Below are 9,823 nucleotides of genomic sequence, written 5' to 3'. Positions count from 1 at the left end.
GACACCCTTGCCCCCCTTACCAGAAAGAAATTAAAGACTTTTCAGGTCACTTAAAAACATAGTTAAGGTTATAAAGGAAATATTTATGAGCCCTTTGGGGTTTTTCCATTTCCCTGAGTTGACGTGACCAGCTGTGAGTCACTGGTCACCAGAAGCTGAGTTAATCAGGCTCCCACTTTCCTCAACCAAGCATGAAAGCTGCTGTGCAGAACCCACTCATCAAACCCGCCCAGCGCCAATGTCTCAGCCAGCCAAAGCTAAACTCCAGTGGCGGGTGAGCACTGTTTACAGCATCTAAGCCCAGTGGGCCTCACTTCCGGAGGCTCCTGCACTGCACCACTGTTTTGCTGCAGCTTCCTATCCCAGAGCATACCTTGGTTATCCAACCGCACTCCTGGGCTCTTCCATCTGTCCTGTGGTCCTGCTGTATTTTATCGCTGCCTTGAGTTGGTCTGTGTCTTGTTCTTCCACTGCCTGAGCTCTGTGGGAGACCCACATTCCAAGAGCCTAGGACCCAGCCCACAGCAAAATATGATGCTTCTTGGGATGATACGCACTATGGTGAACTACTTGGCCCTAAGCCTGGTGGTGACAAAGCCCTTTCTATGTCTTATCTCATTTGATTCTCCTGAAGCCCCATACTGTGTCCATTTTCTTCATGTCAAATGTGAAATGAATCCCAAGGCTTAGAGAAGTTGAGACACTGGCCTAGGGAAACACAGTTGGTATCACTCAGACTCAATAATCCATGGCAGGTCTGCTACACCATCCCAGCTACAAAGGTCACAACATACTCATCTCTGCAAAATCATCCTTAAAGCAACAGGATCCTCACACATGCCAGCAGGGTCGCATGTAACCCTTGGTTCTCCTATGATGGGCCCCTCAAGGGCCAGTGAGATGGCTTGTGGGTAAATGCACTTGTCATGCAAACCTCATTGCCTGAGTTGGATCCCTGGATCCCACAGCAGAAAGAGAAAAGAGAATTTATCTTCTCTTTCTACATATACACCATGGCACACATGCTGTGGCACACACAGTCAGCCACACACACACGAATGGCATACACTCACACACATTAATAATGATGAGTATAAAATTAAAAATAGAATCCTCGGGTTTTGTCCACATTCTAGTTTGGTCAGAATTTCCTTCCTCTTTAAGACTAAGTAATGGTCTGTTGCATGGACAGCTTGGCTTATTCATCTATTAATCCATTGAGAAACACTTGGCTGTTTCTTCACTTCAGCTATTGTAAATACTGGTGTTATAACCAGAATTGTGCAAATCTTCTTTTGGGTTGCTGTTTTTAATGCTTTTTGCAATATGTCCCAAATTACAAACTGGTAGAGGGTACAGAAATTCTATTTTTAATTTTGAGGAACTACTGTGACACTTTCACAGCCACTGCCATATTTCACACTTCCACCAGCAGCCAGCAGCACCACAGGTGCATTTCTAAGAAAGCCCCAGAAATATAAGCCTAAATGTACTGGCAATATGATCAAAAATCGAGAAGTGATACTGCACAAAATTAAAAGGCTCCTACATAGAAGAGGAATCTTTCAACAGAGTGAGGCAACAACCCGGAGAGAGTAGGAGAAAATGTCTGAGCTGTACATCTGACAAGCTGATATCTGGTATACACAAGGAAGTCAAGCAAGGCCCTGGCAGAGAAACAAACAGCCTAGTGAAAATGGGGGAAGGACCTCTGTGGACAGTTCCCAGAAGAAAACACAGCCAGGCCAGCAGGGAGTTGATAAAAGACTCACCAAGGAAATGCAAACCAATACTGGCATCTTGCCTACCCTGTTAGGAAGGCAACCATGAAAAGACACAGAAAACAAGTGTTGGCAAGGACGTGGACAAAAGAGAACTCTTGTATGCTCTTGGCTGAATGCAAATTCCTACAGCCATTATGGAAAATTTTATGGAGGCGCCTCAAAAGAAAAAAAAATTTTAAAAGCCAACTAACACTCATAACGATGTGGTCCCACCATTACTTTCACTGAGAACATAACTGAGGAAAACACAACACATCAGAGACTTCTGCACTCTCGTGCTTACTCTCAGTAACCATTATTCTCAGCAGCCAAGAAGTGGAATCCAGTCAGGTGTCCAACAACAGCTGTTTGGGTAAAAAACATTGTTAACCTGAAAAGAGGAAATCATTGCACAGTGTCTTAAGTGAACCCAGAGGATGTTATGCAAGTGGAAATAGCCAGATGCAGGCTTGATTTCACTTATCTGAGGAATCTATTAATGGCAAAGTCCTAGTGTGGAGGTTTACAGAGTCAGAAGAGGGTAAAGTTTCAGTTAAAGGATGAGGGAAGTTCCTGAGCCTGTTACATCAGTGGCCTGGTCCTTGGCCACAGTGTAGCATGGGCTTGCACATTGCTGCCTGGTCCTTGGCCACAGTGTAGCATGCGCTTGCACATTGTTGCCTGGTCTTTGGCCACAGTGTAGCATGGGCTTGCACATTGCTGCCTGGTCCTTGGCCACAGTGTAGCATGCGCTTGCACATTGCTGCCTGGTCCTTGGCCACAGTGCAGCATGTGCTTGCACATTGCTGCCTGGTCCTTGGCCACAGTGTAGCATGCGCTTGCACAATACTAAGAGAGTGGGTTCCCAATGTTCCAAACACACACACCGAGTGAATCACAGGTCTGTGGAGCTTCTTGTTTGATCCTCTCATGGTATAAACATGTATCAAAACACCATGTTCTACACTGCCAATACATTTAATGTTTGTAAAGTTTTATTGTACTATTTTATTTAAAAGAAAAAAATGCCTGAGAAGGCAAAGGCTCAAGTTCTGGAAGGAGGTCCTAATTTTTCCAGGTCCAATATGGAAAACTCCGAGGCATCCCTGAGACACAGGTCCATGCAAATACCATGGTGTCTTAGTTATTTTTCTATTGTTGTGATAAAACATCATGACCAACACCAACTTGAAGAAGAAAGGATTTACTTCACCTTATAACTCTCAAGTAAGAGTCTATCATTGAGGGAACCCAGGGCAGGAACTCAAGGAAGGAACCTGGAGGCAGGAGCTGAAGCAGAGGCCATGAAAGAATGCTGCTTCTTGCTTTGCTCCCCTTGGCTTTCTCAGCTAGCTTTCTTCTTTTGTTTTATTCTGTTATTGGTTTTTCGAGACAGGGTCTCTCTGTGTAGCCTTGGCTGTCCTGGACTCACTTTGTAGACCAGGCTGGCCTCGAACTCATAGCAATCTCCCTGCCTCTGCCTCCCGAGTGCTGGGATTAAAGGTGTGTGCCGCCACGCCTGGCTTGGCTAGCTGTCTTACACCATGCAGGACTACCTGCCCATGGTGGCACCACCCTTAGTGAGATGGACCCTCTTTTAGTTATAAATTTAAAAAATTACCCCACAGACTTGCGTACAGGCAATCTAGTTTGAGATGTCTTCTCAATTACGGTTCCTTTTCCCAGATAATTTGAGCTTGTGACAAGTTGATAGAAAAAGAGAACGAAAGAGAAAGGAAAATAAAAGAAGAAAAACAAGAAGGGCTGCATTAAGCTCTCAGGAGACCAGCTCTTTCCCTGAGTTTCCCAGTGACCCTGTGGATCCTGGGGCAGTAGAGAGAGGGATGGAACTGGCTTTGGTACAAAGAAGAGGGGCTGCTGCAGAGTCAGGGCCGTCAGAAACCAACTTCCTGCCCTGTACAGAAGAAGCAGCTCAGGAGGACCACAGACATGAACACCCAAGGCCTGTAAGGGTATCCGGTGATGGTCATGCTTTGTTCGCAACCTCAGCTTCATTCACTCTCCTGCCGTCTTCACTCTGGATGTTACTTCTTCTGGGAAGTGAGGCCCACCTATCTAGAAACTTCCAGGGACTCCTGGGGCCCTTTGCAGCCCCAGGAAAGGGCTGAGGAAGGACTTCAGGCCTGAGGTTCAGGAGAAGAAGGCAGTGTCCACTTGGGATGTAGGGCTGGGCCAGCTTGGGACAAGCCTGGGGATCACTCCAGAGAAAACAATGAGGGCTACAGGCATGGAGGATGAGATGGGGGGAAACAGACAGGGAGGAGCAAGACTGCTGCTGGCCGAGGAGGGGACACAGATTAGGGCAGGTAGGAGGCACTAGGGACCTGCAGCTAGAGAAGCCGTCTCCCAGGGGCTGAAGGTGGGGGCTGCCCCCCCTCCCCCAGGAGACTGGGCTGTGGCTGGTGTCTGACTCTTACTGAGATGCCCTGGGATGTAGTTACGGTAGCAATGGCTGGGTCCAGGGCCTACCCTCATACAGTACAGCACCCCTGCTGGGGTGATGAAGCCCATCTCCAAATACCTTTTCTTTCTTAGTGGATTTAAGACAAGCTGATATCAGACTGAGGGACAAAGTTAGATGTATTAAGAGACAAGGAACCCTGACCTTCTTTCTACACACTTGTCCCACCCTCTCCTTTCCTTCCCCACCTGTTCTTAAAAAGAAAGACATCCGTTTACCACTCACTGGCTTCTCAGCATGGCAGCTCGGCTGTGGCTAGACACTATGCTCTGTGTGATGACCTCTGCCTCCCGAGAACTTTCATTTGCTCCCTACTGTAGACCCAGCCTATGTGCGGCTGCTGGGCCTGGGCAGGGTATGAAACCCCATGTGCAATGCCAGGTTATCCTCCCAGAAGGCCATAGAGGTGAATTCTACCACCTAGGATGTGCCCTGTACATCCTCCTGGATCCCCTACCCCAGCATAGCAATGCTTGAGCAGGTGTAGTATGCACTGAGTGAGAAGTTAGCTCAAGCCATGTGTCCACACAGGGTCACACTCATCCATGAGAGTATGCTAATAAATACAGAGAAATGTAGAAATATCAACAAGCCTACACATGTAGGCTCAATTTTCTTAACAATTATATTTTATTATGAACTTATTAACCTAGTGTACCTCCCTTACAACCCGACTAGCCTAAATAAGAGGAAAAGGAGATTAAGGAAAACAAGAAGGAAACCTGGGTATCAGTTCCTAGGAACGATTCTCCTGGCATAGTCAGCAGGATTTTAGCTGACTAGCAATCCCACCAAAGTTCCTGCTGGAACCTAGAGCAACTGGAACCAGGAGCCTCAGTCGGAGCCCAAACCCTTGAAGCCTTCCCTGGAGCAGTTCTCTTTAGGAGCGTCTTGAAGTGGAGTGATGAACAGCCAAAAACCAGGTCCCAATCAAAAAACCCTAGCCTTTTGTTTTGGGTATATATATATATATATATATATATATATATATATATATATATATATATATATATATATCCTCTCAGTCTGTTGAAGGATGTTTTTCACCAAGCTCCCCCATGAAGGGGACAGGCCACCTCTCATCATGACCTAAGCATAGTGTCACAGCTCAGACCAAGGAAAAAATGGAAGCTATGAAAACAGCCCACATGTTCCTGTCACATGCCACAAGCTATATTATAATGTCCCCTTTGCAATAAATAACATTTCTGGGATTAAAAAGAGGAGGCAGAAATGGAGACAAACGAAAGAGATGGAAGAGACTGGCATGGAGAGGCAGGCACACAGAGGAGGGAGAGAGCACGGAAGCCCGTGTGCTTGCAGGCAGAAGAGGAAGGTTCCTGGGCGGTGGGAGGAGGCTCAGGGTCCAGCCAGCAGAGGAGACAGACAGACTGGGAAAAGGGCTAAGAACCTAGAGTGTCGTGGAAGGGCCTGGGGTCTCCTGGAGAAGGCACAGGAATGTGGTGAGGCGCGGCACTGAGCTGAGGCAATGGGCTGAGGTGCAAACTCCTGTTGGTCACCCAAGCAACGATGATAACCGATTAAACCCAAAAGATGTTAATATCATGAGCCATGCCTCACACCTAAGTCTGCATCAGCATGTGGGGCAGATATAGAGATCTGGGATTCTTGAGCAGGGGCAGCGAATGACAAGGGACCCCTCGCTGGGCGTGGCCCAGGGGAGCAGGACAACCTTGTGAAGAAGTTGTAGACAGACATGAGGGCAGAGGCACAGGGTGGATGTGACGGAGTGACTGACAGGGCATTTCATCTTGGGTTTTAAGTGTCCTTAGCAGGGCCTATGCAGAGGTTTGTCCTTCCTGCTACTTATGAGGCTGAGGCAGGAAGATTAAAAGTTCAAGGCCAGCCTTGGCTACATAACAGCTTCAAGGCTAGGCTGGACAGTGGAGCCAGATCCTGTCTCCAAATAAAATTTTAAAAAAATACAGGGCTGTGGCTCAGTGGTATAGTACTCGCTAAGCCCTCAGTACAAGCATTAGCACGCACGCACACACACACACACACACACACACACGGGCAGAGGGCATGGGGGGATGGGTATAGCCTTCATTTGTTCACACAAGGAGAGCTATTGCCACAGCCAGTCTGAGAACGTTTGCTACTGTGTGGGCAGTGGGCTTTGAACAGACAGATGCAGACATCACATCAACTAGGAATGGTCAGGCAGAGGCCTGGGCTGCAACTATACTGTGGCGGTGGGAAGCAGAAGAGGAAGGGTCACAAGTCCTGAGAAGCTACCGGAACCATCCTCCACAGATTCGTGCAGCCTGGACGTAGAGGACTGAGAGGCACCTGAGCTTCAGAGGGAGCCAGACAGTTGAGGAGGAAGCCTTGGGCTGCAGTGTGATTTGGGGTAGATCTCAGACCTGTGACCCTTGCAGCAGACACAGATGTCTATGCAGGCCAGGGTATGAAACAGTCCCTGTTGGTCCCATAGAATGAAAAGAGACCGCCCTGGGCTGACCATGGGAGCCCCTGCTCCAAAGGCTGTAAGAGGAAAGTTCCAGAGATGTTGTTGTAATGGTGGAGGCAAAGGAAAGGTGGGTAACCAGGGTTATAGAGTTTTAGAAAGGGACGGGAGGCCTTAGGAGAACCGGGGAGGGGCTGATGAAGTTGTGTCTTAAGGACAAAGATGGAGGCTGCTTAGAGGTAGAGGGCAAAGCAAACCCAGGTCCTGAAGTGCCCAGGCTTAGGCAAGCTCTCTACCGCAGCTGGACCATCAAGAGCATGCAGAAGACTGAAGAGAGGAGTTTCTAGGGTGTGGTTGTGGTGGCATGGTGAGGGGTGGTGCCAGGCCTGGGATAAGTGATGATGAGGGCACAAAAGAGAAGAGAGGCAGATACTGGCTATATTGAATGCCCAGAGAGATGCAGTCATGGCCCCTCAGATCTGGTTCTGCCCTGCAACCCTGGCAAAGTCAGGAGCTACTCTCCTTCCTGTGGAGAGAGCAGACCTTCTAGACAGGAAATTGAGCTGGCTCTTCCGTTCCCTTCTGGAACATCTTGCCTCTTGTTTAGACAGATCCATTTCTGCTCAGGTTAAAAAAAAGAAGAAGAAAAAGAAAAAAGAAATGTGTGAGCCTCTCAAATTGAGAAGATCTGACCCCACAGGATGCCAACCACACAGCATTGCCTCAGAGACAAATCCTAAAGATGTTCATTATTTTTGACTGCTAGCCTTTGGGCAGCATCTTCTAGCTCTGATTAAGTTGGCACAAGCTGGTCCTGGCTTCCTCCAGGGTCCCTGGACCTTGGACATCACACACACTTGTGAAAAAGGAACCTCGGAGGCCAGCAGGAGTCTCTCACACAAATACAAGCAGTTTGCCAGTCACCCATCTTGCGCTGGCTTTGCAAGGCTGGTTGGCTCTGTACAGAGGTAGAGAGCAACCTCTAAAGGATGGTATTAGTCACCTCCCTCCCTCCTGGAAGTTCTTCAGTGGTGAGTGGACTGGAAGAATGGTGGGAGTGTCAGCACTTTTCTGGCACCTCTGGGGCTTACCCTGAGAGGACACTTGCCAAGAAAAGAGCCCTCAAGGCAAGACAAAGGCCTGTCTGTTGCTATTTGCTCAGACCCCAGCAAAGTAGCACCTGAAGAAATGCCTAAATAGCTGCAGGTAATTGCTGATAATTTGAGTATTTATGGTTGATGTTTTTAACATGAAAACACCCCGATGCAACATAACCTGGCCTGTCCCAAGGTCGGTGCAGGTAGGTGGGCTGCTGAAGAAGGCCACTTCACCAGCCAGGGAAGGCCTGACAAGACCTGTCAACAGCACACACATTTGGAAGCTAAGGTAATCACTCACTAAATTCAAGGCCCCAGCCATATGAGTTCTTGCCTACTTCTACCCTAGATAGTCAGGGCAAGAGCTGGGCAGGCTCAGACAGTTCTGAATGCCTCCAGCTGGCAAGGGCATTTGCCGCTTTGAAAGCTATGCAGAGGACCACACAAGTGGATCAGCAGCGAGATTCAACAGAGCCAGGCTTCTGGGGTTCAGGGGCTGGAGCCGTTCTACAGGGCAAGGGGTGCCCACCACTGTGACATGACCTTCTCCCTTACCCTGAAGCTTAGGGTACCCCCATATGTTTACTGTGAGTCCTTTCTGTCCAGATAGGAAAGGGCGGGGGGTGCTCCCTCAGTCTCCTCCAAGCCTAATCTCTAGCATCAGCTCTCAGTACTGAGCTTCTTTGCCATTTGGGGTTGGTGGTGAGAATAGGGTCTCATAACCCAGGCTAGCCCCTGAACTCATGGCAATCCCCCTGCCTCATTCTTCCCAGTGCTAGGATTACAGTCATGAGCCACTACACCCAGGTCAAATCCCTCTTGCATGTGTTTGTGTGTGTGTGTGTGTATGTCTGTGTGTGTATCAAACTTGGGTCTTGCACAAGGCCTTACAGCAGAGCAAAGTGCATGCTTAGGCAGGTACTAGAGCCTGGCTACATGGTGGCTACACGTTCTCCTGGCCAAAGCTTCCATTCCCATCCTAGTAGCCTGGGATATGTTTCAATACTGTCTGAGTAGGTCATCCGCGCATCTCCCTCAGAGCAAGTCTCAAGCTTGGGGAGGGAGGGCAGCTCCAGTCCACCAGCTTGATGCAGCGCAGCCTCTGAAACAAAGATGGAATTGAAGCTTGTCTCTTGGTCATCTCACTCACAGGAGACAGAGAACAAGGACAGTAGTGGTCCCTTGCCAGGAGTGGTCTGCTCACGACTGCCAGCCACTGTCACCCAGGCCAACAGCAGCATTTGCACAGAACCGGTGAGACTCCTGGCCCAGCGAGATAGTGTCTTAGTTCACACTGAAGGCTCAGCAGAGTAAGTGAGGACGGATGGCAGTTCATGCGGACGACCAGCTGTGTGCCTGGCATGAGAGAAGAGCCCTGTGAGGAGAAGCAAAAACGGAGGCACAGGGAGGCTAATGGAGTCTCTGAGGCCTGGGCTGGCGAGGCAGAGCTCTCACCCCATACCATGCTCCAGTGGTTTTCCAGGATGGAATTAGAACTTTGAGGACATAAAACGCTTTTACTGTCTATGGGGTTTTGTTGCAGAAGCCTTTCCCTTCATGCCTCCCCCCCCCCACAGCAGTCCCCCCCCCAACAGCAGTCGTCGTCCCCCCCCCCCCACTCCAATCTTGATTGCTAAAGTGATGTCACCACCCCAGAAGGTTGGAGGACTCTGGGCTGGCTTTTCCTAGGACTGCTCCGCCCGTGGCTCGCCCACCTCAGGACTGCACCTTCCTCGTATCTCCTTACTAAACACAGTTTCTTATAAAATACAGCAAGGTGTGCTCCCGCAGAACTGGCTCTGAGCATCCCCAAAGCTAGGTTTCACCTCGGACCACGATCCCCTTCAACCTTCAGTAAGATCTATTTTCTCATTCAAAAACGTAAGCGGGCTCTTAAAGCCCTGCAGTTGGATATGGTAGCACACGTGTCTGGGCAGCTGGAGGATTATGAATTCAAGTTTACCCTCAGCTTTAAAGCAGGTTTGGGTGCGCAAAACAAACAAACAAACAAAAAAATAAACCAGAAAACAAACAAGCCAAGTCCTAACTC

The sequence above is a fragment of the Acomys minous genome (assembly GCF_964271855.1).
Source record: "Acomys minous genome assembly, chromosome: 3".
In the NCBI taxonomy this organism is placed as follows: Eukaryota; Metazoa; Chordata; class Mammalia; order Rodentia; family Muridae; genus Acomys; species Acomys minous.
Note: the sequence above shows the minus strand (reverse complement) of the source record.